Source organism: Chanodichthys erythropterus, chromosome 3 (assembly GCF_024489055.1).
Source record: "Chanodichthys erythropterus isolate Z2021 chromosome 3, ASM2448905v1, whole genome shotgun sequence".
Lineage (NCBI taxonomy): Eukaryota > Metazoa > Chordata > Actinopteri > Cypriniformes > Xenocyprididae > Chanodichthys > Chanodichthys erythropterus.
In genome coordinates, this window is record NC_090223.1 from 59,856,186 (window position 1) to 59,882,578 (window position 26,393).

Genomic DNA, 26,393 nt, shown 5'->3' on the forward strand with positions numbered 1-26,393 from the left:
TACGGACTGCTCATGTGAGATCCCACCCGGCTCCAGGCCTCATCCCTTCAAGCCATGCGCAAGTTCCTTGTCAACCGGCTCAAATTAATGTTGCGAGGCATCGTCATTTTCTTTATTCAACAAAGATATTGATTACAACTTCAGCACCATCGGACCAAACCATCAAGAATTTCTCCTGAGACTGCAGATCCGAACAGCACCGGCTGCACAGCACTGATTTAGTATTAAAGGAACACTCCACTTTTTTTGAAAATAGGCTCATTTTCCAACTCCCCTAGAGTAACACAGTTGAGTTTTACCATTTTTGAATCCATTCAGCCGATCTCCGGGTCTGGCGGTACCACTTTTAGCATAGCTTAGCATAGTTCATTGAATCTGATTAGACCGTTAGAATCTCGCTTAAAAATGACCAAAGAGTTTTGTTATTTTTCCTATTTAAAACTTGACTCTTCTGTAGTTAAATCATGTACTAAGACAGGTGGAAAATGAAAAGTTGTGATATTCTAGCCTTTTATGACTTGGAACTATACTGTCATTCCGGCGTAATAATCAAGGAACTTTGCGTTGTATCATTGCACCTGCTGCAGCCATGGAACGGCAGCAAAGTTCCTTGATTATTACGCCGGAATGAGAGCATAGTTCCTAGACATATCAGCCTAGAAAATCGCAACTTTTCATTTTCCGTCGGTCTTAGTACATGATGTAACTACAGAAGTGTCAAATTTTACACTTTAGATTTGGTCTTAATGCTTTAGATTTTAAAACTATTCAAAATTATATTCAAAATTAACTGGATTAAGAGTTGTGTTTCTAATAATGGATAACCCTGGTTTTGGATCCCTAACCTTATCTTCAAACACTGTGGTGACCTTAAATTCTTACTATATTGCAGTATTAAGTCAGGGTATCCGCGGGGTCTTGAAAAGTATTAAAAGGTGATAAATCAATTTTGGGAAAATTAAGACCCTTAAAAAGTATTAAAAAGTCTAATCACGGCTTTATAAAGTCTTCATTTTTTTAATTTAGTCATTTTTATTAAAAAAACGAACAGGTACATAAACTAGGCTATTGTGGGTGCGTTCGTAAAATTACTGCGAAAATGTTTTATGTATGTTTTATGTTTTCTAATACGTCACCGACAGAATGGTCCAGCGCTGCGCGGCGCCATCTGTAGGACAAAGCTCAGCAAAGATGTAGGAATATCTGATCAGAGTTGTACACGGATACACGTTTTTAAATAAATCTGCCGTGGCAAGCTACTGAAAGTGATTTTCGGTGCTGGTAATCCATATATCGTTTGCTGAAACAAACTCGTCATGGAGAGCGCGTCTCATGGTTGCGTAGTAACGACAGACACCACCGCAGCGCCCGAGCGCTTTGGAAAGAAGAAAGCGGCGCCGACGCGTTTTCCATGCGTTTTTAGACGCGACATATGAACGGTCCCTAAAAGAGTTCAAATGGCTCAACGCACCAAATGCGAGTAGAATCAGCGCTGAAACGTGTTAGGTAACTTTTTTTTTTTTTTTTTTATGAATGTGTTGGGAATTAAATATAGGCTATAATTTGCAACGGCTGTGATTTAATTATATAGCATGCTTGCTGTAGCAGGTGTGTGTTTTCATTTTCGATGTAAATGCTACTTTGCTTGTGATGTTTAAATTTGCATTTAGAATGATTTTTAATTCTGTTGTTTACAAAGAGAAGTTTCAGTATCACATGATTCTTCAGAAATGCTGATTTGCTGCTCAAGAAACATTCACTATTTATATTATTAAGGTTAAAATGCAGTTTTTGCTGCTTAAAATTGTGGAAATCCAATGTAAACATTTCTGGTAAGATTTAATTAATCAAAAATTAATACTTTAATCTGTCATACTTTAAAGTGATAAAGTGAGTGAAGAGTGAAGACATTTAAAATGTTACAGAATATATTTTAATAAATAATATATTTGATAAATACATGTAATATAATTTCAAATAAATGCTGTTATTGAACTTCCTGTTTTTCAAAGAAAACGAACAAATATCACCGTTTCCACAAAAATATGAAGCAGCACAACTGTTTTCAGCATTGATAATAATCATAAATGTTTCTTGAGTATCAAATCAAATTGTAATTGTTCTGAAGGATCATGTGACACTGCAGACTGGAGTAATGATGCTGAAAATGATCACAGGAATAAATTACATTTTACAGTACATTTCGCAGGTACTTTAATAATAACAATTATATACACACACATATAAAAATATAGCTGCAAGCAGCAATTCGGGGCCAAGCCCCAGAAGGGGCAGTAGCGCAATACGGAGCAGGAAGAGCAAAAACAGCAGAAATTGAATGTACATGCTAAACAGCTGGTTCAGAAGGACAGGTGGAAATGAAATGAAAATCAATAGAAGTTCAGAGAATGAACAGGGAATGAACTAAAAACACTTGTATCTCATTCAAGAGGAATAAAGATTAGTACAATGCTTATTTGGATAAAAAAGGTATCAAAATGACTCATTACACACAATTGTATAAAGGAACCCCACACGGGATTCGAACCCACGACCTCCGAGTCCAGTGTCCATTTCTCATCTCATTGCACCACTGTGCAGGTGAATGTTGGCACACCTGCCGAAGTTCATTAGTTCATGTGAAAATGAACTCAAAATGAAGAATTTTTATAAAACTGCACTGAATGTTATATTTAATAACTACTTTAGATCATTCTGCAGCTCATCATGCTGTAGCGCAATACAGAGCAGGAAGAGGAAAAACAGCAGAAAATGAACAAACATGAAACAGCTGGTTCAGAATTACGGGCGATAAGCTTAGATGAAAATGAACACAGCATGAAACAAAAAGCATTTATTTCTAATCCAAGAGGCAGTAAAGGAATCAAAACACACTATTTCATAAAACCGCTCCACCTGGGATTCGAACCCACTATCTTGGGGTGCAGAGCTCATCAGGTAACTGGCTTTACACATTGAGCTACATTCAACAATCTGTGGAAGAGAACTTTTAGTGTAAGAAAGAATTTACAAAAAAGCATTACTTAGCATGCTAACCATATTAGCATGCTAAGCTAACTTAATGCTAATGAAGCTCATGGTTAACTTGATAGCTGAAGAGCCACATTAAAGAGAATGACAACTGGTTAGCATGCTAAGCAATTAGCATGCTAAGCTAACTAGCATAAGACAACAAACACAAGCAAGGTCACATTCAGAGATGAATATCTTGGGAATGGTAGCGAATATCAAAAATCCGTTCAGTCATTTCTGTGCGGCTCGGTCCAAAGATCACCTGAGCTGATTTTGGACAAAATTGGACAAAAATTGTAGGAGGAGTAGTGAAAAAATGGAATACTGTACTTTTCAAAATGGCCACTACTGTACTGGGTGGAGTTCACAAAAAAAAAAGCTTCATAGCATGTTAACCATATTAGTATGCAAAGTTATTTAATGCCAACTAAGTTTTGGTTAACCTGTTGACTGAAGACCACATTAGAAAGAATAGCAATAGTTTAGCATGCTAAGCAATTACTGTGCTAAGCTAACTAGTATAAGACAACAAACACAAGCAAGGTCACATTCAGAGATGAATATCTCGGGAATGGTAGCGAATATCAAAAATCCGTTCAGTCATTTCTGTGCGGCTCGGTCCAAAGATCATCTGAGCTGATTTTGGACAAAATTGACCAAAATTTGTGGGAGGAGTAGCGAAAAAACTGTTTTTGATTTAATTCAATATGGCAGACAGGTACATTTAAGGAAAATGACAAATGACACATTGTCGGAATCGGCATAAACCAGGGAATAAAATGACATAAAGCAGACAAATTTTGGATAATGTTTTCAAAAGTTATAAGCAATTTTGCAAAAATCATTATATCTGTGGAACACTAGGTGGCGCTGTGCTGAAACTTCTCATGTACCTTCAGGACACTCTGATGGTCATATGTACCAAATTTTGTGATGATATGTCAAATTGTTTAAAAGTTATTGCAACTTATGACAAAATTCAAAATGGCGGACACGTGGTTCATCCGATGTTGAAGAATTTGATATCCTCGGATTCGGCATGGCACAGGGAATCCATAGACACCAAGATCTTGATTTTCTAATAAAGTGTTCAAAAGTTATTGGCCAAAATAGCCATTTTTCAGATCTCATGACCTGTAGGTGGCGCTGTTCCCAAATTTGGCATGGAACCTCAGATCATGGTCTTGATCAAGTGTACCAATTTTAGTTTTGATTGCTCAAAGTTTGGCCGAGATACAGCCTCTATAGCAATTTTGGGTCAACCTCGTTAACTTCGTGACATCATAACTTTTGAACAAAGATGAATAAAAAAAATCTGTTCAGTCATTTCTGTGCGGCTCAGACCAAAGATCACCTGATCAAAGTTTGGACAAAATTGGACAAATTTTGTAGGAGGAGTAGCGAAAAAACAGAATACTGTACTGTTCAAAATGGCCGCTACTGTACTGGGTGGAGACTTAATGTAAGATATTGAATGTGATCAGTATGAAGAGAGGAATCAGTTGTATTGACATTCATTTTTCTGGAACAAAGGGTTCAAAAGTTATAACCTTTACAAAAGTGAATATTTGAACTGGTGGTGGCGCTATAGACTTAGTCCTAGATACTCCAAAGTTGGTCAAATTACTTTTAATTACTATCACTACAAGCATGCCAAATTTGATAATTTTCCTTCTTATGGTTCATTGATTACCATACAGGGGGAAGAAGAATAACTACGAATTTGGACATAAAGGAATTGCATGTGATAGCTTCAGATTAGACCAGTTTTAGGCAGAATGCCTAGAACAGACACAAGTTCTGCATCTTTTCCTGCCACAGTACCTCATGCGGTCTGGGCATGTGTCACACTGAGTTTCGAACCCACGATGCAGAGCATTCGGGATCCGTGGCGTAACACATTGAGCTAATCAGCCATGCAAGTTCATCAGTATGCTAAGCAGAGGTTTCAGTGTGAGAAAGAGTTCACAAAAAAAAAAGCTTCATAGCATGTTAACCATATTAGTATGCAAAGTTATTTAATGCCAACTAAGTTTTGGTTAACCTGTTGACTGAAGACCACATTAGAAAGAATAGCAATAGTTTAGCATGCTAAGCAATTACTGTGCTAAGCTAACTAGCATAAGACAACAAACACAAGCAAGGTCACATTCAGAGATGAATATCTCGGAAATGGTAGTGAATATCAAAAATCTGTTCAGTCATTTCTGTGCGGCTCGGTCCAAAGATCATCTGAGCTGATTTTGGACAAAATTGACCAAAATTTGTAGGAGGAGTAGCGAAAAAACTGTTTTTCATTTACTTCAATACGGCAGACAGGTACATTTAAGGAAAATGACAAATGATACATTGTCGGAATCGGCATAAGCCAGGGAATAAAATGACATGAAGCATACACATTTTGGAAAGTGTTTTCAAAAGTTATAAGCGTTTTTGAAATAATCATTACATCTGTGGAACAGTAGGTGGCGCTGTGCTGAAACTTCTCAGGTACCTTCACGACCTTCTAAAGGTCATACATACCAATTTTTGTGAAGATATGTCAAATTGTTTAAAAGATATCGCAATTTATGACAAAATTCAAAATGGCGGACACGTGATTCATCCAATATTGACAGAATCGGTATCGTCGGATTCGGCATGATCCAAGGAATCCATAGACACCAAGATCTTGATTTTCTGACAAACTGTTCAAAAATTATTGGCCAAAATAGCCATTTTTCATATCTCATGACCTGTAGGTGGCGCTGTTCCCAAGTTTGGCATAGACCCTCAGACCATGGTTCTGATGAAGGGTACCAATTTTTGTTTCGATTGCTCAAAGTTTGGCCGAGATACAGCCTCTATACTAATTTTGGGTCGACCTCGTTAACTTCGTGACATCATAACCTTTGAACAAAGATGAATAAAAAAAATCTGTTCAGTCATTTCTGTGCGGCTCAGTCCAAAGATAATCTGATCAAACATTGGACAAAATTGGACAAATTTTGAAGGAGGAGAAGCGAAAAAAACAAATACTGTACTTTTCAAAATGGCCACTACTGTAATGGGTGGAGACTTAATGTAAGAAGTTGAATAGCATCAGCATGAAGAGACGAATCAGATGAACTAAATTTAATTTTTCTATGACAAACAGTTCAAATGTTAAAACCGTTAGAATTTTGAAATTTTGAACTGGTGGTGGCGCTATAGAGTTGGTTCTAGAGACTCCAAATTTGGTCCAATCACTATTCATGAGCATCTCTACAACTGTGCCAAATTTCATCATTTTCTCATGTTCCGTTGATAGGGCTGCCATAGACTCCCATTCGGGAGGAAGAATAATAATAATAAAAGGGAAAACGTACAATTACAATAGGGGCTACAGCCCCTTCGGGGCTTGGCCCCTAATAATGTGTGTGTTTCCATCGTAGGTTAGGTCTTAAATTTCATGTAAGGTGGTATTAAAAAGGTCTTAAAAAGTCTTAAATTTAACTTGTTCATATCTGCAGATACCCTGTAAGTGCAGAAAATTACCTATCAAACTCTTGAATTTCCACAAACAAGCTCTAGATTCCTGGAAGATGCTTTCAATCTGTCACGGAGACGAACTCCGTGATTCCCTCCTCTGGCCATCGGAGGGAACCATCACCTGAATATTAGCACACACACTCACCCACACTACATTTCCCATAAGCCCGTACCTTGGACTGATTACACCTGCAGCTGAATCACATTACCCGGACTATAAAGGACTGCCATATCCACCTGTCAGACGCGAAGTCTTGTTTTGCCGTGGTGAACAATTCCGAGCGTTATTTCCTGTTTGATTACTTGTTGCTGTCTGCCTGTATACCCGTCTACGATCCATTGCCGCCTACCTCTGACGTCTGCCTGTTTTCCCGTTTCTGTGAGTGTTATCTGCCAGCCCTGACTTACTGCCTGTCTGACCACGATTCTGCCTGTTCCTTACATACCAGTTTGCTCCTGTCTGACCCTGCCTGTATTACTACGATTCTTCTAATAAAGCATGCAAATGGATCAATGCCCGAGTGATGATTCGTTACAGAAGACTTCGCCAGAACAAGATCCAGCTGCTTTTACCCACCTGTGTGCTACGATGTCTGCTCAGGCCAGCCAGCTCGCCGCCCATCAACACCAACTTAATCGCCTCACTTCCATCACGGAGGAACTAGTTAAGGCACTACAGAGACTGCAGATACCCGCGCCAGCGGCGCCCTCTCCCCCCGCCGCGGCCGCCATTAACCACGCGGCAGGAACGCCGTCGCCTAGCAACCCTCGTCTCTCACTGCCAGAAAAGTTTGACGGTGATCCAGCCAAGTGCAAGGGCTTTATCCTCCAGTGCTCCCTCTTCATTAATCAACAACCAGCTTTATATCCCACGGAGACTAGTAAGATTGCTTTTGTTTGTTCTCTGCTTACTGGTAAGGCACTAGAGTGGATAACTGCCATATGGGGGGAGAATGGGTCCACCTTTTCCACGTTCGATTACTTTATGCAGCAGTTTAAAGCGGTGTTCGACCACCCGAGTGATGGGAAGGGAGCGGGTGATCGACTGATGGAGCTGTCACAGGGCAGAAGGACGGCGGCTGAGTATGCCCTGGCATTCCGCACTCTCGCCGCTCAAACCAACTGGGTGAGTGATACCCTGAAAGTTTGTTTTAGACGCGGATTGTCTCATGAATTACAGTCAGAGCTGGCATGTCGAGATGAGGGGAAGAGCTTGGACCAGTATATTGAACTCGCCATTCACGTGGACAACCTGATTCGAGCTCGCAAGTCTGGCCAGAGACGTAATGTCCGCCCCATTCAGCCGACAGAAGCAGAAACTCCAGAACCCATGCAAATCAACGCATACCACATCTCCGAGGAGGAGAGGAATCGCCGCCTGACTAATAGACTTTGTTTGTACTGTGGCAGTCCCGGTCATGTTCGTAACACTTGTCCCGTCCGCACTCGTCCTGAAAGTCAGCGCATGGTGAGTGAATCCAATCCCTATTATCACTCAGATTTAACTGTGTCCGTACCTATAACCCTCCAGATTCAGAACACTCAAATGAATACCACGGCTTTACTGGATTCAGGGGCTGCGGGGAACTTCATTTCCCAAGCGTTCGCACAGCTACACAACATTCCTCTAAACATTCCTCTCAACATTCTTCTCCCCTCACAGTGGAAGCCATAGACGGGCGACCCCTGGGCTCCGGACGAGTCAACACCATCACCCAACCCTTAACCATGCAAACTGGCATATTGCACACAGAGTTCATACAGTTCCATGTGTTACCCACCTCAACCTCGGCTATTATACTCGGATTACCCTGGCTCCGCACGCACAATCCCACCGTCTGCTGGAGAGAGGGTCAAATATTGCAATGGGATAAGAATTGTTTTACCAAATGTCTGTCTCCTGTCACCTCTCTACCCCTCAGAACAGTCCAGGCCGATGACTCTTCACCCGGTTCCGAGTATCAAATCCCCTCAGATTATCAGGATCTATCGCTGGCATTCAGCAAAGTACGCGCCACACAATTACCACCGCATCGCCCATATGACTGTGCCATTGATCTTCTCCCAGGAACAACACCTCCTAGGGGCTGTATCTTCCCGCTCTCCCAACCTGAGTCAGAATCCATGAAGAAATACATCGAGGAGGAACTGGTGAAAGGATTCATCCGTCCTTCCACGTCACCCGCTTCAGCGGGCTTCTTCTTCGTGAGTAAAAAGGACGGAGGTCTGCGTCCCTGTATTGATTATCGTGGTCTCAATGATATAACTGTCAAGTTTCGCTACCCATTGCCCTTAGTGCCTGCAGCCTTGGAACAGCTCCGAACAGCCAAATTCTTCACCAAGCTCGATCTACGGAGTGCCTATAACCTACTTCGCATCCGGGAGGGTGACGAATGGAAAACCGCCTTCTCAACGGCCACCGGACACTACGAATATCTCGTTATGCCCTTCGGGCTTGTTAATAGTCCGTCTGTCTTCCAGTCGTTCATAAACGACGTGTTCCGAGATATGCTTAACCGTTTTGTTATTGTTTACATAGACGATATCCTGATTTACTCCGATACCATGCAGGAGCATGTGCAACAGGTCAGACAGGTTCTCAAGCGCCTCATCCAGTATCAGCTCTATGCCAAGGCTGAGAAGTGCGATTTTCACAAGTCCTCCATCTCATTCCTGGGGTACATCATCAGCCCCGAGGGCGTCGCCATGGATGAGGGAAAGGTAAACACTATCCTGAAATGGCCGCAGCCCCAGACTGTCAAAGAGATGCAGCGATTCCTGGGCTTTTCAAACTTCTACAGGCGCTTCATCCGCAACTTCAGTTCCATAGCCAACCCTCTTACAGGTATGGTCAGAAAAGGTCAGAGTCAACTCAGATGGACCCCTGAGGCCTTACACGCTTTTCAACAGCTCAAGGAACGCTTCACCTCCGCGCCCATACTGCACCACCCCGACCCGTCACTACCATTCATAGTCGAGGTGGACGCATCTAACACAGGTCTCGGCGCCATCCTATCCCAGCGTCAAGGTAATCCTCCTAAAATGTTTCCCTGTGCTTACTATTCCAGAAAACTGAATGCTGCTGAACGAAATTACGATGTCGGGGATCGGGAGTTGCTGGCCATGAAAGCGGCTGTTGAGGAGTGGCGTCACTGGCTGGAAGGAGCCGTGCATCCGTTTGTCATACTAACGGACCACAAGAACCTCGAATACCTCCGCACCGCCAAGAGATTGAACCCCCGTCAGGCCCGATGGTCCCTTTTCTTCTCACGCTTCAACTTCACCGTGACTTATCGACCCGGCTCAAGAAACACCAAAGCGGATGCCCTTTCGCGTCAGTTTGAAGGTGAGCAAGAACACAAAGACCCAGAAACCATAATTCCATCTTCTCTTGTTATCGCACCTGTACAGTGGGACGTTATGACCGAACTGGAACAGGCCAACGCAGAGATCGAGGTCCCTCGAGGATGTCCTCCGGAGAGAACATTTGTACCACCGGCTCTGCGCCCTCGGATACTGGAGATGGTTCACAACTCCCCAGCAGTCGGTCACCCAGGCATCACCGCTACCATACAAGTCATACAGAACCGCTTCTGGTGGCCTTCCCTATCGAAAGACACTACTCAGTTTGTCAAAGCCTGCTCGATCTGTAACCGTCATAAGTCCTCTCATCAGCTCCCAGCCGGTCTGCTGCATCCTCTACCCGTGCCCCAGCGTCCTTGGTCCCACATCGCAGTCGACTTTATAACTGATCTCCCTGTTTCCAACGGCTACACCACCATACTCACAGTAGTGGATCGCTTCTCCAAGGCATGTCGTCTGATCCCATTACCCAAACTACCCACCGCTATGCAGACTGCCGAACACCTCTGCCAGTGGGTGTTTCGTATATATGGATTACCCGAGGACATTGTGTCAGACCGAGGTTCGCAATTCACATCTCGCCTGTGGTCCGCTTTCTGCCAAGCACTAAACATCAATGTCAGTCTCACATCCGGGTACCATCCACATTCCAACGGGCAGACCGAACGTCTTAACCAAGAACTCACCCGCTTCCTCAGATCATACTGCAACGGCAATCAAGACGACTGGTCCCGGTACCTCCTATGGGCTGAATACGCCCAGAACTCTCTCCGTAAACCAGCAACCGGCTTAACCCCGTTCCAATGTGTCCTGGGCTTCCAACCGCCCCTGTTCCCTTGGTCTGGTGAGCCCACCGACGTACCAGCTGTCAACGACTGGCTCAACCGTAGCGAAGCCACCTGGGATAGAGCGCACACACACCTGCAACACGCTGTTCGCCGTCAGAAGGAACAAGCTGACCGCCACCGTCGCCTCGGACCCCTTTACCGCCCTGGTCAGTGGGTATGGCTATCCACAAGAGATATGCGCCTGCGACTCCCATGTAAGAAGTTAAGTCCAAGGTACGTTGGCCCTTTTCAAATCACGCACCAGATAACACCAGTCTCATTCCGTTTGGCATTACCTAACCATTATCGTATTTCTCCCACTTTCCATATGTCCCTGCTCAAACCCGCCGATGGCCCCCACAAGGAGGGGGAGGAGAGGTCCAGTGACGAGGGCCCCCCACCCGTCTTGGTCGACGGTGAGGAGATCTATCAGGTCCGAGAATTGTTGGATTCCATACGTCGCGGTCGCACACTCCAGTACCTAGTTGACTGGGAGGGGTTTGGTCCGGAAGAACGCTCCTGGGTCAATTCGGATGATATCCTAGACCCCAGCCTGGTGGCAGAGTTCCACACGAACCATCCGGATAAGCCAGCCCCTCGTCCTCGAGGAAGACCGCGACGTCGCCAGCATCCTCGCGCCAGGAGGCGCTCGCAGGGGGGGGGCTCTGTCACGGAGACGAACTCCGTGATTCCCTCCTCTGGCCATTGGAGGGAACCATCACCTGAATATTAGCACACACACTCACCCACACTACATTTCCCATAAGCCCGTACCTTGGACTGATTACACCTGCAGCTGAATCACATTACCCGGTCTATAAAGGACTGCCATATCCACCTGTCAGACGCGAAGTCTTGTTTTGCCGTGGTGAACAATTCCGAGCGTTATTTCCTGTTTGATTACTTGTTGCTGTCTGCCTGTATACCCGTCTACGATCCATTGCCGCCTACCTCTGACGTCTGCCTGTTTTCCCGTTTCTGTGAGTGTTATCTGCCAGCCCTGACTTACTGCCTGTCTGACCACGATTCTGCCTGTTCCTTACATACCAGTTTGCTCCTGTCTGACCCTGCCTGTATTACTACGATTCTTCTAATAAAGCATGCAAATGGATCAATGCCCGAGTGATGATTCATTACACAATCATAATCTTTCCCCACACAAGTGTATTATGTGGAATAATGGAAATGTAACAAATCCCTTTTTGAAAGGAATGGGTGAATCAAAATATATTTGTTTCCGATTTGTTTAGTGCTCAAGGAGACCTTCTCTCTTTTTCTGATTTTGTGTCTTTGAAAGGTGCAACAATTTCATTAAGAGACTTCATTAAGGTGATTAAAAGTATACCTGGCAGTTTAAAAAAATTGATTAAAGATTTGTTTAAAAAATCATATAAACAATCATATCAACTTCTTCATTAGAAATGATTTTTCTTCAAGAACCCTCCCTGAAGCACAATCTAGAGTATCTGTTATCTAAACTCTGATTTAAATTGATTAAAAGTAAAATTAAAAAACTCCATTTTAAAATTTCTCATAGGTATTACACTTGTAATTTATTTTAGAGCAGATTTTCTGAGAATGTGTCTTCATTATGTTCTTTTTGTAATACTGAAGAAGAATCAGTTCTATATTTGTATTATCAGTGTCCATTCTGTAAGTCCTTTTGGTCAGAAGTTAACATGTTAGTTTTCTTCTGCTGTAACAAACTGGTACAAATGACTGAATCTATCATTTTCTTGTTTGATTTTCATTCTAAGGGTGTTATACTTGATTGCACTGTTTTACTGCTTTGTCTTCTGGGTAAATTTCATCTTCACAAAGCCAGAATTATCCACTAAACCCAATTTTAGCTTTTATTTAATTTAAAAAAATGTCAAAACATTTCAAATCAAAGGTGTCAGAAATGTTTAACATCTTTGAATCTGTTGTAAAGAACCTTTAAATGTATAATTTAATTTACATTGACGAAATGTAATACTGTGTTGATTTAATTATTATAAACTTTTGTGATGTCCGTATGCCCCCTATTCTATTGCATTTTTTTTCTCTCGTTTTTATATGTATACTTAATTTGCAATTTAAAATGAAAATTGTGTTTCAATTTAGATGGACACATGAATTAACTCATGTACAACCTTTTTACCATGTTTGTTTGTGTCTTATTTGTCCCTTATTTTAATACAAGATTATTTGGTAAAACAGTTAGATTTCTATGCACTTCTGTGATTTTAGACAATGCTGTGTGTGAACAGGACTTTTATTTTGGAGTGACGACATTACATCATAAGACATAAGACTGCACCGAACTCCTGCATCTGTTGTGATTCTGCTGCTGAAAGGTTTGATCAAGTGTAGATCATAAATGCCAACATATAAAATGTTAGTTTTCAGTGTTTTTGTCTAAACCATTAACTATGTTAATTCTCTTCTTAAAGATGGAGTTCATTAAAGAGGAAGAGAGTGAAGACATAAAGATGGAGTTTATTAAAGAGGAGACTGAAGACATGAAGATTGAAGAAACATTCAGTGTGAAACATGAAGAAACTGAGGAACAAACAGGTTGGTTTTATTCTCACAGCTGAACTCAGTAATTTGATCATTATTAAAATGTCCAGCTCTACAAATATAGAGAATATTTTGTGCAACATTAAACCCAATATGTTCTTCTAAATAGAGAACAATGGAAAAGTAAATAAGTTTTTCTGTTCATGCTCAAAAGTGCTGTACTATCATTTTAACATACCTGAATAGGGATGGGCGATATGGCCTAAAAAATGTATCACGATAATTTCAGGTATTTATTGCGATAACGATACCAATGACGATAATAAATATATATACATATTTTTTAATTATTTATATATCATTATTATCATTATAAATTATTTTCTTCTGTAAAATAGCAATTATGTTATGTTTAAGTTGTGTTCCAGTGTCTGTGCTAAAAAACATCACAACAATTACACAATAATAATTAAAATCAATTTTAAGTTTAAAATGTAAACAGATTCTGTATTTTACTCTCTTGGTGCAAACAGCAAAAGGAACAATCACTATGTCTTCAGTTGTGTTACAACAAAATTACAACATAGTATAACTGCAATAAATCCTGATAAAGAAATTGTAAAAAATAGTGCAAAATTAACAATCCCAACTATGTCTATAAAAGTGCAAAACACAAGATAAATTAAAAACAAATCAATAAATTAAATTGAAATAAAAGCTTAAAGGTACAATTTGTGATATTTTTTTCCACTAGAGTTCGCTAGAAGCCTATTCAAAACAAAGGCGTAGTTTGATGACGCCAAGTTTTAGAGCGGAAACTTGGGACATGTGGTCTCCATCTCAACGGACGGTGCAAAAGAATAGGGATTGGAGTCTGGAAGAAATAATGTTCTTGGATGCGATTATTAATGTTAACTGTAGTATGAAGCAGAGCAGGACCGAGTGTTGCGGGAGCTGAACGAGGAGCTGGAGCGATTGATCAACACACGCCTCACGAGCAGCGGGACTTTTATTATGACACAGTCGCCGGCGCCGCTTCCGGGAGCTGTCCTTGTCGACAGAACCAGCGGCAGATGGTAAACAGTAATTATGTTCCATAAATAAGTAACACAATCCACCATAAAACGTGCAAGAAGTAAATAAGGAACTGCTTGAAGCAAGCTAGTGGTTTGCTGGACGCTAGACACTACTTCCGCATTTGTCCACGGCACTGTTGTCATGTGGTTTCTACGTCAGTAAAGGCGGTAACAAAGGTAACTGACGTCATTGACAGGCGACTGCACTGCCCCGTGTCACTGTTTAGAATGGGAATTTTTTTCATGATTTACAAGTAGTTGAAAACATTAGAGATATTGTTAGTAATCAGCTGGACAAAATATATAACACTAGCCTATTGGTTTTTGGATATTTTACTGCAAAAATTTTACATATTGTACCTTTAATTAAACTGTAAACACTGATATACTCTATCTGTAAACAAAATATAGAAATGAGGCTGACATGAACATGTGCACTGGTAGTGCAAGTTATTTAACACACATACTAGTGTGATTCAGTAGCTTTCAAAAAGAACAGGGCTCACACCTTAAGATTTTTGGTCAAGAAGACCAACATATTCACTGTAGCTGGTTTCAGAAGAGACCTTTGGCAAGTCACTACATTTCCAGCAGCGCTGAACACCCTCTCTGAGGGTGTACTTGTGGCGGGGATGCACAAGTACTTTTTCGATGTTAGGGAAAATTCACCTCATGTACCTTCCACCACGTAAGGGGATTGCTTTCACCATCTGCAAGTGGCCCATGGAGGTAGTTGTTTAATTCAGCATCAATTTTCTCTGTTTCAGAAAGGTTGGTCATCTCAGCAGCTGGTTTCTTGAAAAAACTTCCAAGACTCTTCTTCTGCTTTTTAGATGCACTCTGAGCTTCTTTTGTTGATTCAGCTGATGTTACAGGGTAGCAGAGCCAGCATATCTTGGCATGACAGAAAGGGATTCCACCTCTCTGACTACTCTGGCTTTGATGACCAGGATCTCTTCTTGACTCATATACTGAGTGCGGAAGCGTGGATCAAGAATTGTTGCCATGTTGATCATTTCCTGAACCTCTAGGTCACTATATTTGGTGTTCATGTAGTCCAGTATTGAACTTTTAATTGTCTTGGTGAGATCTGAGTCTTCATCTTTCCCCTGCAGCAGCTCACTGTTGAAAAGGTGAAGAGTAGGCTTCAAGCATGACACTGTGACATAGTTTTCAGAAGAGAGAGCATCTGTAAAATCAAGAAGAGGCCCAAGTGCCTTACTGACAGAGTCTAGGACATCAATATCCTGCCAAGTAGGCACCAGATGCCTGGTTGATCTGTCAGCAGCAAAGACTTGCGTTCTCTTGCTCAAATATCCGCTGAATCATCTTCTGCCTTGATCCCCATCGTGTTGCCGATTCAGTCACAAGTTTGTGTGGTGCAAGGCCAAGTTCTACTTGAGCATCTTTGAGTGTTCGCTGCTTTTTCCAGCTGTGCGAAAAAAAACACTGACAATCTTCTTACAGACTCCCACAGCTCTGTCAATCCTGGTATCCCTCATGCTTCTCTCTGCAAAACAACAAAACCATTTGTTTATTTTTATTTATTTAAGTTTATTTGTGGTTTTATTTATTTAAATGAAAACAAAAAGTAAAAAAAAAACCCAGTTCAGTTAAAATTAAAAATAGATGAAACAAAAAAAGGTATAAAAAATAACATTTAATATTTTTAAATGTATATAAAATACATATTAGCTAATATAATGAATTACTGTTCAGAATACTGCGTATAGTTACATTACTAATGCAGAAACAAATACATAAAGTAAATATTAAGATCATGTTTGCTCAGTGTGCATGCATTAAAATGATAAGAGAGAAAGAGTAAACTTACCAATAGCGATGTGTAGACAATGGCCAAAACAAGATGGTCTTGTCCACATGTTTAGAGAGACTGCTTTCACTATATTGGCCCCGCTGTCCCTTGTTAAGCACACCCGTTTCTCCTCATCTAAATTCCATTCTTGAAGAAACTGCTTCAAGCCACTTGCAATGTTTTCACCTGTGTGGTCATCTGGGAAAAAACTTGTCTGGATGCAACAGCTGTTCAAACTCCAGTCACTTGTTATATAGTGAACCGTAAGGCTAATGTACGGCTCAGTCGCTCTGCTACTCCATCTGCAGTTCAAGCATAAAAATCCGCCGTAGACAGTGCTGTTTGGAGCCTACCACGGCACTCCTCATACATCGCTGGCAGGGCTGTTTTGGAAAAGTACTTCCTTGAAGGCATGTTGTATCTTGGGTTCAGTTTATTGATCATTCGCTTGAATCCTTTTTCGACAGTGTGGAATGGCAACATTCAGTCTTTTTCCAAACAAAACACCACGGCTTCCGTCAGTTCCTTCCATCGTTTACTTTGATTATCATAAGGGATACAATAAGCAAATGCACTGGCAATTTTCGTCTGGGTGGGAATTTTCTTACTTGTAGTTGGTGCCTCCGTTGCCTCGCGCATCTTCAAACTTTCTTCATATACTCTGGTTTGTGTTTGTGATTCAGATGGTGAAACAAATTGGATGTGTTTCCACTCTTTGTAACCACTGTTTTTCTGCAAATCTTGCATATAACGGTTGTTTGCTCCACATCTGATTTCCTGTAGCCAAACCAATTCCAAATTGTGGAGGTAGCTCCTCGCTTAATAACGAGCTCCTCGTCAGCCTCACGTCCGCCTTCCGCCATGCTTGCTTTCAAGTGACACTCCGCATGTGAACAGTGAATCGGTCGCGCATGAAATTATGTCATCAACTAGACTTATCTTTGTTATCGCGAGGAGACAAATTTTTATCGTGAGGAGAATTTTAAACGGTATTTATCGCCAACGATAATATCGGTCATTCCTATACCTGAACACAGAAGTAATTGAACATTAAAGTAACAGTTCCCCCAAAAATGAAAATTATCCCATGATTAACTCATCCTCAAGCCTCCTTAGGTGTATATGACATTCTTCTTTCGGACGCATACAATTATTGACCTTATTCCGAATAAGACAATATTATGATTAAGGCGTTTACATGAGCTGCTTTTAGAATATTCCTTTCATGTTCCCGTTTTACATGTTATAGAACATAGATCGATTACTGGCAAACGTCACATGTTCTCTACAGAATTTCACCTATAACCGCACAGTTCGTCTTCGTTATGGTACCATATACAGTTTTGGGTGTTTCATTTTTAATTTTATGAAAATGGATACGGAGCCCTGCATATGAATGCAAGAAAAAATAAATAAATTGTACGCATAATTTACTAATTCGTTCACTTGATCATGTACATGATTTATAAATCGAGGGAACAAATTAGTAAACCATGTGCACAATTTAGTAAATGGAGGGAATGAATTAGTAAATTGTTTACATGATTTAGATTACTATTTATTTTCCCTCTCATGTGTGGGGCTCTGTAAATAGACGATGGTGGATACAAATTCTCCAGCAACAGGCCTCCTACGCACTTTAATTTGGCAATATTTCAGAGGAATTTGATTTTTGGCTTCTTGCTTGAAGGTTGCTCTCTTGTTTGCCATCAAACGGTTGACCACTGCCGTCTGTGTATTATGTGTCCTGTAGCAAAGTGCGGCGAAAACTCCCACATGACGTTAATAGTGTGATTTAAGGTGTGTTTATAATGCACTCCAATAATGCGACTAAAGTAGGAATACTCTACCTGTCTTAATTTGATTTGTGTTTACTTAGAGTATGACTTTAATTGGATTAAGTTAATCAAAAATAGCTGTTTACATGGTAGTTTCTCAATCTGAGTATTGTCTTTATCGTGTTAATATCGGAATATTGTTGTCCATATAAACATAATCAATGAGATATTTTTACCAAGCTTGACACACTATATTGCCAAAAGTATTGGGACACCCCTCCAAATCATTGAATTCAGGTGTTCCAAACACTTCCATGGTCACAGGTGTATCAAATCAAGCACCTAAAGGTGCATTCCTTTCATAATGTTGGGAACTTGAGCTGGCATATGCAAATATTGGGGGTGTACACCCCGACTGTTACCTAACAGTCAGTGTTATGTTGAGATTCGCCTGTTCTTCTAAGGTCTTATGAGATGTGGCATCCTAGTTTTCCTTATCTGCTTTGTACTTTGTGATCAACAAAAACAGAAAAATGAATACTTTTGAAAGCACTGATGAACCTGTGGTGGTTTTTGTGGTGGGGAAGAAATGCAAGACATCGAAATGTAATCATTTATGTGAGGAGATTATGAAGATGAGGCACTCGAGTCAGGAGGAACAACAATGCCAGCTGTCGTGGTACACAAAACTGAATCATGAACAGTTTTTAAAAGCAGTTTTTAATACCAATGTACTCAGCAAATGTATTCATTTTAACTGTGCGGTGACGCCAGATACTCTTTAATCTGCAATGACAAATAATTAATTTATAACATTACCAATATGACTCGTTGAGTTCATTTTGGGAGTGACGACTGAATGTATTTTTAGTAAAATGCCTGTATATAAGATTAGTATTGATAAAGTTCAGACGCTGTCATTTATGTGAATCAGCTTATATTGATTGATTAATTGCATTTTGAAAGAAAAAAAAACGTGTCATGGATTTATTGCATTTTGGGGAAAGATTTGAATTTTTAGTGTTTTTATAACCAAAAGATGCTATGTGAAAGTTTGAAACAGAAAATGGAGGTTTTCATCTTGCCACTTTTTTGGTAAAGAAAACACCTTTTTACTCAAATTAATCAAATTATTGAGTTATTGCGTTTTGGAAACAAACTCTAGTAGTGAGGAAATTTCACAAATGGACTTATTGCACAGGTGACAACCTATCACAGTACCACACTTGAATTCACTGAGCTCCTGAGAGCGACCCATTCTTTCACAAATGTTTGTAGAAGCAGTCTGCATGCATATGCTGTGTTCACGTCACCGCGTAATACCGTAATCTTGAAATGACAACACGTGACGTTATATTCGGAGCTGTGTATGTCCTTTTGGTCCTTGGACTGGAAATTATGCGTTTCCATGGCACCACTATCAACGAATCTACATGAATCTACAGCGGTCGGGTGGTACAGCAGCCACGTGGTACATGTGCGAGCTTTTCAGAAAACTCCCAGCTTACAAGCTGTAACTACGAGCTCTACGAGGACATGAACACTTTTTACATGCTAGAATCTCGTAACTACAGGAATTACGAGGCTGCGTGAATGCACATTTAGGTGCTTGATTTGATACACCTGTGACCATGGAAGTGTTTGGAACACCTGAATTCAATGATTTGAACATGGGCTGGCATATGCAAATATTGGTGCGTACACCCCGACTGTTACATAACAGTCGGTGTTATGTTGAGATTCGCCTGTTCTTCGGAGGTCTTTTAAACAAATGAGATTTATATAAGGAGGAGGAAGCAATGGAGTTTGAGACTCACTATGTCATTTCCATGTTCAAGGCATTAGACAAGGGCAGGCAGTATTAACGTCTGGATGTGCACAGTCAAATCATCAGACTAGGTAAGCAAGCAAGAACAATAGCGAAAAATGGCAGATGGACCATTAATAACTGACATGATCCATGATATCATGATATTTTTAGTGATATATGTAAATTGTCTTTCTAAATGTTTCGTTAGCATGTTTTTAATGTACTGTTAAATGTGGTTAAAGTTACCATCATTTCTTACTGTATTCACGGAGACAAGAGCCGTCGCTATTTTCATTTTTAAACACTTGCAGTCTGTATAATTCATAAACACAACTTCATTCTTTATAAATCTCTCCAACAGTGTAGCATTAGCCATTAGCCACGGAGCACAGCCTCAAATACATTCAGAATCAAGGTGCACCTGTGGTTCCTTTGACCCCACTGGCACGGTTTCTGGATTCTGGCTAGAGCTACCCAACCTGTCCTGCTGGCTCATTCGAACGATCAGGCTCGGCTATGCGATTCAGTTCACTGGGCATCCCCCCAGATTTCGAGGGGATCCGCGGTACGATGGTGAGCAAAGATGCCCCTGTCATGCATTCGGAGATTGCTACCCTTTTAGCGAAACCTTTTTAGGTTTTTACATCCCATACTTCATTGTACCCAAGAAAACAGGTGGGTTACGGCCAATCCTGGACCTTCGGGCTTTGTACCGGGCTCTTCACAGACTCCCGTTCAAGATGTTAACACCCAAAAGCATTTTCGAGTGCGTTCATCCTTCGCATGGCTGAATTCACTGGCTAATTTAACACACTCTCGAGAACAGTTGTGCAAGCTCAGGAATCTACTGCTCAGACACCTCGCCCGTCTGGGCCTTCGGGTCAACTAGGAAAAGATCAAACTCTGCCCAGTGCAGAGGATCTCTTTTCTCTGTATGGAAATAGACTCGATCGTCATGTACGCGCAGCTTACGAGCGCGCATGCGCGTGCAGTCTCCACTGAATTGCCTGAATCAGTTCAACAGCAAGACCCAGCAAAAACTTTTTCAGAGGCTCCTGGGGCATGTGGCTTCCGCAGCGGTAGTTATTCCGCTGGGGTTACTCCATATGAGACTGCTTTAACATTGGCTTCACGGCCGAGTCCCGAGATGGGCATGGCATCAGGGCACGCTTCGGGTGACCATCACTCTGGCCTGCCGTTTGACTCTATCCCCGTGGCAGGACCTGGCTTTCCTTTGGGCTGGAGTTCCCTTAGTACCAGTGTCCAGGCATGTTGTGTAAACTGATGCCTCTGCTACGGGGTGGGATGCCATGTGCAATGGTTATGGACAGGACCCCAACTTCAGTGGCATGTCAGTTGCCTTGAGTTGCTGACAGAACACCTTGCTCTGCACCAGTTCAAGGCCCTGCTGAGAGGTAAGCATGTACTAGTCCGAACAGACAATATGGTGACCGTAGCGTACATCAACCGTCAAGGTGCTCTACGCTCTCGCCGCATGTTGCAATTCGCCTGCCTTCTCCTTTTTTTTTGGAGTCAAAAGCATCTGAAGTCGCTTCGTGCCATTCATATTCTGGGCCGACTCAATCATGCAGCCCAGGACCTCTCGCGACAGCAGTCATGCCCGGGGAATGGAGACTCCATCCCCAGTTGGTCTAGCTGATTTGGGAACGGTTCGGGGATGCTCAGGTAGACCTGTTTGCCTCTGCAGACAATGCCCATTGCCAGCTATTTTACTCCCTTACCGAGGGCACTCTCGGGTCTGATGCACTGGCGCACAGCTGGCTGTGGGATCTACGCAAGTATGCGTTTCCCCCAGTAAGCCTCCTTGCACAGACCCTGTGCAAGATCAGGGAGGACAAGGAGCAGGTCCTGATGGTCGCCCCCTATTGGCCTGGCCGGTCCTGGTTCTCCGAACTGATGCTCCTTGCGGCAGCCCCTCCCTGGCCGATCCCTCTGAGGAAGGACCTTCTTTCTCAGAGACGAGGCACACTCTGGCACCCGCATCCAGATCTTTGGAGACAACATGTGTGGTCCCTGGACGTGACGCGGTCGGGTTAGGTACCTTACCGCCTCAGGTGGTAACTACCGTCACTCCAGCACGAGCTTCGTCTACTAGACAGGTTTATGCGCTGAAGTGGAACCTCTTCGTCACCTGGTGTTCTTCCAGGAATGAGAACCCCTGGACATGTCTGATCGGGTCTGTGCTCTCCTTTCTTCAAGAGGGGTTGGACTGAAGGCTGTCTTCTTCCACCCTTAAGGTCTATGTGGCCGCTATTGCCGCCCATCTTGACCATGTTGAAGGTAGGTCTTTGGGGAGGCACGACCTGGTCTTCAGGTACCTGAGGGGGGTGAGGAGACTTTTTCCTCCCCGTCCCTCACAGATTCCCTCTTGGGACCTCTCTTTAGTGTTATCTGCACTTCAGAGAGCTCCATTTTAACCTTTTGCTTTCAGTTGAGCTAAAGTTTCTATCTTTGAAGACTGCGCTCCTGTTAGCTTTGGCTTCTATTAAGAGGGTTGGAGACCTACAGGCTTTCTCTGTTGACGAAGCATGCCTAGAATTCGGGCCGGACGATTCTCACGTTATCTTAAGACCCCAGCTTGGATATGTGCCCAAAGTTCCCACCACCCCGTTTCGGGATCAGGTGGTGAACTTGTAAGCGCTGCCACTGGAGGAGGCAGACCCAGCCCAGGCACTGCTCTGTCCAGTACGTGCTCTTCGCACTTAAGTAGACAGAACTCCTTCAGTGCTTCAGGACTTCTGACCAGCTCTTTGTCTGTTATGGAGGTCAGCAGAAGGGGAAGGCTGTCTCCAAGCAGAGGCTAGCCCACTGGTTAGTGGATGCTATTGTCTTAGCCTACCAGGCTCAAGACCTGCCATGCCCCCTGAAAGTGAGGGCTCACTCTACCAGGAGTGTGGCCTCATCTTGGGCTTTGGCGCGTGGCGCCTCGCTAACAGATATTTGTAGCGATGCGGGCTGGGTGACCCCTAACACATTTATGAGATTTTATAAGCCGTTATCCTCTCGTGTACTCGCCCCTTCGGGCCAGTAGCTGGATCTGCTCTGTGTCATTTGCTTGATGTGCCATTCCACTCTACGGATTAGATGCGTGTGCTCTCTCTCAGTAAGTTCCTTTCAGAACCCTCGGTTCCTCCAGCAGCGTCGATGTCTACATTTGCGTGCATGCCCTCCGGTCAGCCCCTATGTTAGACTAGGTGCTTCCCTGTGTTGTGGTTCCCCTCTGGGTAACCCCATGTGTGTTTTCCAATTTTAGTCTGCTCTGGAGCATGTGTCTTCCCCTAGCAAGCCACTTGCTATTCTATTCTTTTGGGTATGCTACCCTGTGTGCTCTGTGTGTATGGTCCTTCTATCGTGCTCTTGCGGCAAAGTACTGTTCTCACACTGTTCACTGAAAAACAGCTATTGTGGCGTTTTAGTACGGACCCCATTTCGTCAGTCTCTGACATAACGTCAAAGTGACCAACTGAAAGGGAACGTCTAGGTTACGTATGTAACCCTCGTTCCCTGAAGGAGGGAATGGAGACATTGCGTCCCCTTGCCACAATCGCTGTTCCGCTTAACGGCCGGGTCACTTGGCTTGGCTCCTCAGCGAAGACTTGAATGCGAGTTGCTCGCGCTGCTCCTTATTTACCCACAGTGTGGGGTGGAGCTTGCACATGCAAATTCCGCAGACCAAGATACTCTTCGTATCATTGGCTCGTTTTGTTAACACTCTAAGGTGATTCTCTGACGTAATGTCTCTGTTCCCTCCTTCAGGGAACGAGGGTTACATACGTAACCTAGACGTTATTTCATGTCAATAGTTCCTGTTTTCACCTCATTTATTATGCTGATGTCTTCAGATCTGCTGTAAATTGACCCTTAAAGCTCATTTCATTGCTGTCAACAGAGGGGATTTGAGGACCTCAAATATGAAAAATTATTTTTGTTTTTGTGCATTTAACTGTTTTTCTTACAGTTCTTTACTACTTCTAAGGAGAAGTCTACCGTGACCTGCCCTTAATAATTACACAGGATTAGGAAAATAAATTAAATACTACAGGAATATACTCTAATGTTTTAAATAAAAATAAAAAAAAAGTGTAAGACTTGATTTTCCTGCTAAAACAAAAGCTGAGATAAAACACCCTGCAATAAAACACCCCTGGGAGAGATCTCAGAGAAAGAGCAAAGGACACTTAAAATCTAATCATATGTTACCAAAATTTTTAAAATTAAAAATACCCCAAAAATTCAATTCTGGCCTGGGTAATTAAATGAAGATGGCAGATCAGCCATTGCAGTGTGTCCCACAGTCAGTTAAACATTTATGATGCTTAAATTTATGATTTGAGCAATTTATGTATTTCTTATTTTTAAATTGACTTCTAAATGTCTAATTGTGTAATAGGCATGATACTTTTTTACTTTAAAATAAAATGTTAAAAGATCTTAATCAATACATGATTAATTCTGGACTGTTCATCAAAATTATCTGAATATTTTAAAGCAGTTGTCTGTCACTGCAAGTCTCAATTGTATTACCTTTCACTTCATATTTGTCTCTTAATTTTCAGTACATAAAAATAATTTAATTACTTTTTTTTCTCTCATTTCAGACCTGATGGAAGAAAGCAATGAGAGTGAAGAACTAAAGACATTTCTAAAGAAAAGAACCAAGAAATCTTTCACCTGCACTCAGTGTGGAAAGAGTTTCTCAAAGAAACAACATCTTGAGGTTCACATGAGAGTTCATACAGGAGAGAAGCCGTTCACATGTGATCAGTGTGGGAACAGCTACAGTCAATCATCAAGCCTTAAAGCACACATGAGGATCCACACTGGAGAGAAGCCGTTCACATGTGATCAGTGTGGGAAGAGTTTCAGTCAATCATCAAGTCTTAAAGCACACATGAGGATCCACACAGGAGAAAAGCCGTTCACATGTGATCAATGTGGGAAGAGCTACACACAATCATCATGCCTTAAAGAACACATGATGATCCACACAGGAGCGAGACCGTTCACTTGTCCACAATGTGGCAAAGTATTTCTTGGGGAATCCACCTTAAAGAAGCACCTGAAAATTCATACAAAGGAGAAGCCACATTCATGTTCTGTGTGTGGAAAGAGTTTTTCACAGCTGCAATATTTACATGCACATGAGAAAACACACACTGGTGTGAGAGAGTACATGTGCTTTGAGTGTGAGAAGACTTTTACTACAGAGAGTGATTTAAAAGTGCACCAGAGGATTCACACTGGAGAGAAACCTTACAAGTGTTCACAGTGTGACAAGAGATTCAGTCGGTCATCATATCTGAAAACACATGAGAGGATCCACACTGGAGAAAAACCTTACAAGTGTTCACACTGTGACATGACATTCACTCACCCATCATCTCTGAAAACACATCAGGTAATTCACACTGGAGAAAAACCTTACAAGTGTTCACACTGTGACAAGAGATTCACTCACCCATCATCTCTGAAAACACATCAGATAATTCACACTGGAGAAAAACCTTACAAGTGTTCACAGTGTGACAAGAGATTCACTCAGTCAGTAAATCTGAAAACACACGAGAGGATCCACAGCAAAGAGAAGCCGCACATGTGTGATCAGTGTGGAACAAGTTTTTCTTTTAAAAATCAGCTGAAGATACACATGAAGATCCATGCAGTGAAGGGCCACATCACCACAGTGCGAAATCATAAGTAGTTCATCTTTGTGCTGAGAAAAAATGTCTCTTCTGTGTAAGTTAGATACAGCCAAATCTCTCCTCTCCGCATATAGTTGGCGCTGTTGCTCTGTGGCTGCTGTTGAATTATCCAGGTTGTGGATGAGGAGAGACCCCGAAATGCCTCAATCATTCATTCATTCATTCATAGTTAGCCGTTTATCAATATGCACTCTTATCTTATCTTGTGGGAAACGTCATCAGTCACTGCTAAAGTACTGTTCCGATTCAAAGTTCACATCTTGCCAAGTACAGTTCAAATCCTCGGATGTCTTCTTGATCCGCCCCTTTTATCGAGGATGCATCGAGAGGTGACTTGTGCAGACTTGAGACAGCCAGGTGCATTGTGCACTAACCTTCAAGCGTCATTGGTAAAGCAGAAAACCTGTAATTTAAACATATTACTGTTATTATGTCATGATATGTAGTATTAAGAGTTTTCAGGCATGTGGGAATGTACTGGTTTAAAGCTCAAATTTGTGGTTTATTGATAAAAAGTAGCACCTATTTGGAGTTGTGAGATCCAGGCGATCACTGGGCGCTCATGTATACCACCGAGAACAGCCTAACCTCGGCTAATCCTTCTGACGTTTGACGCAGACTCTGATGTCTCTGTAGTGGCTAAAGATAATATAATTCTTTTGTAAAATGTGGTGGTAGTGTGACGGTCTGGGGCTGTTTTGCTGCTTCAAGATTGGAACACTTAATGTGATAAATTGAACCATGAATTCTGCTGTCTACCAAAAAATCCTGATGGACAATGTCCGGCCATCTGTTCGTGACCTCAAGCTGAAGTGAACTTGGGTTCTGCAGCAGGACAGTGATCAAAAACACACCAGCAAGTCCACCACTTAATGGCTGAAGAAAAACAAAATGAAGACTTTGGAGTGGCCTAGTCAAAGTCCTGACCTCAATCCTATTGAGATGCTGTGGC

General features: G+C 42.1%; 1 pseudogene; it reads left to right on the forward strand.

The window, feature by feature from the left end:
- LOC137005151 (uncharacterized) overlaps window positions 1–26,393 on the forward strand; it is a 1,346,463-nt pseudogene that overhangs the window by 69,773 nt on the left and 1,250,297 nt on the right.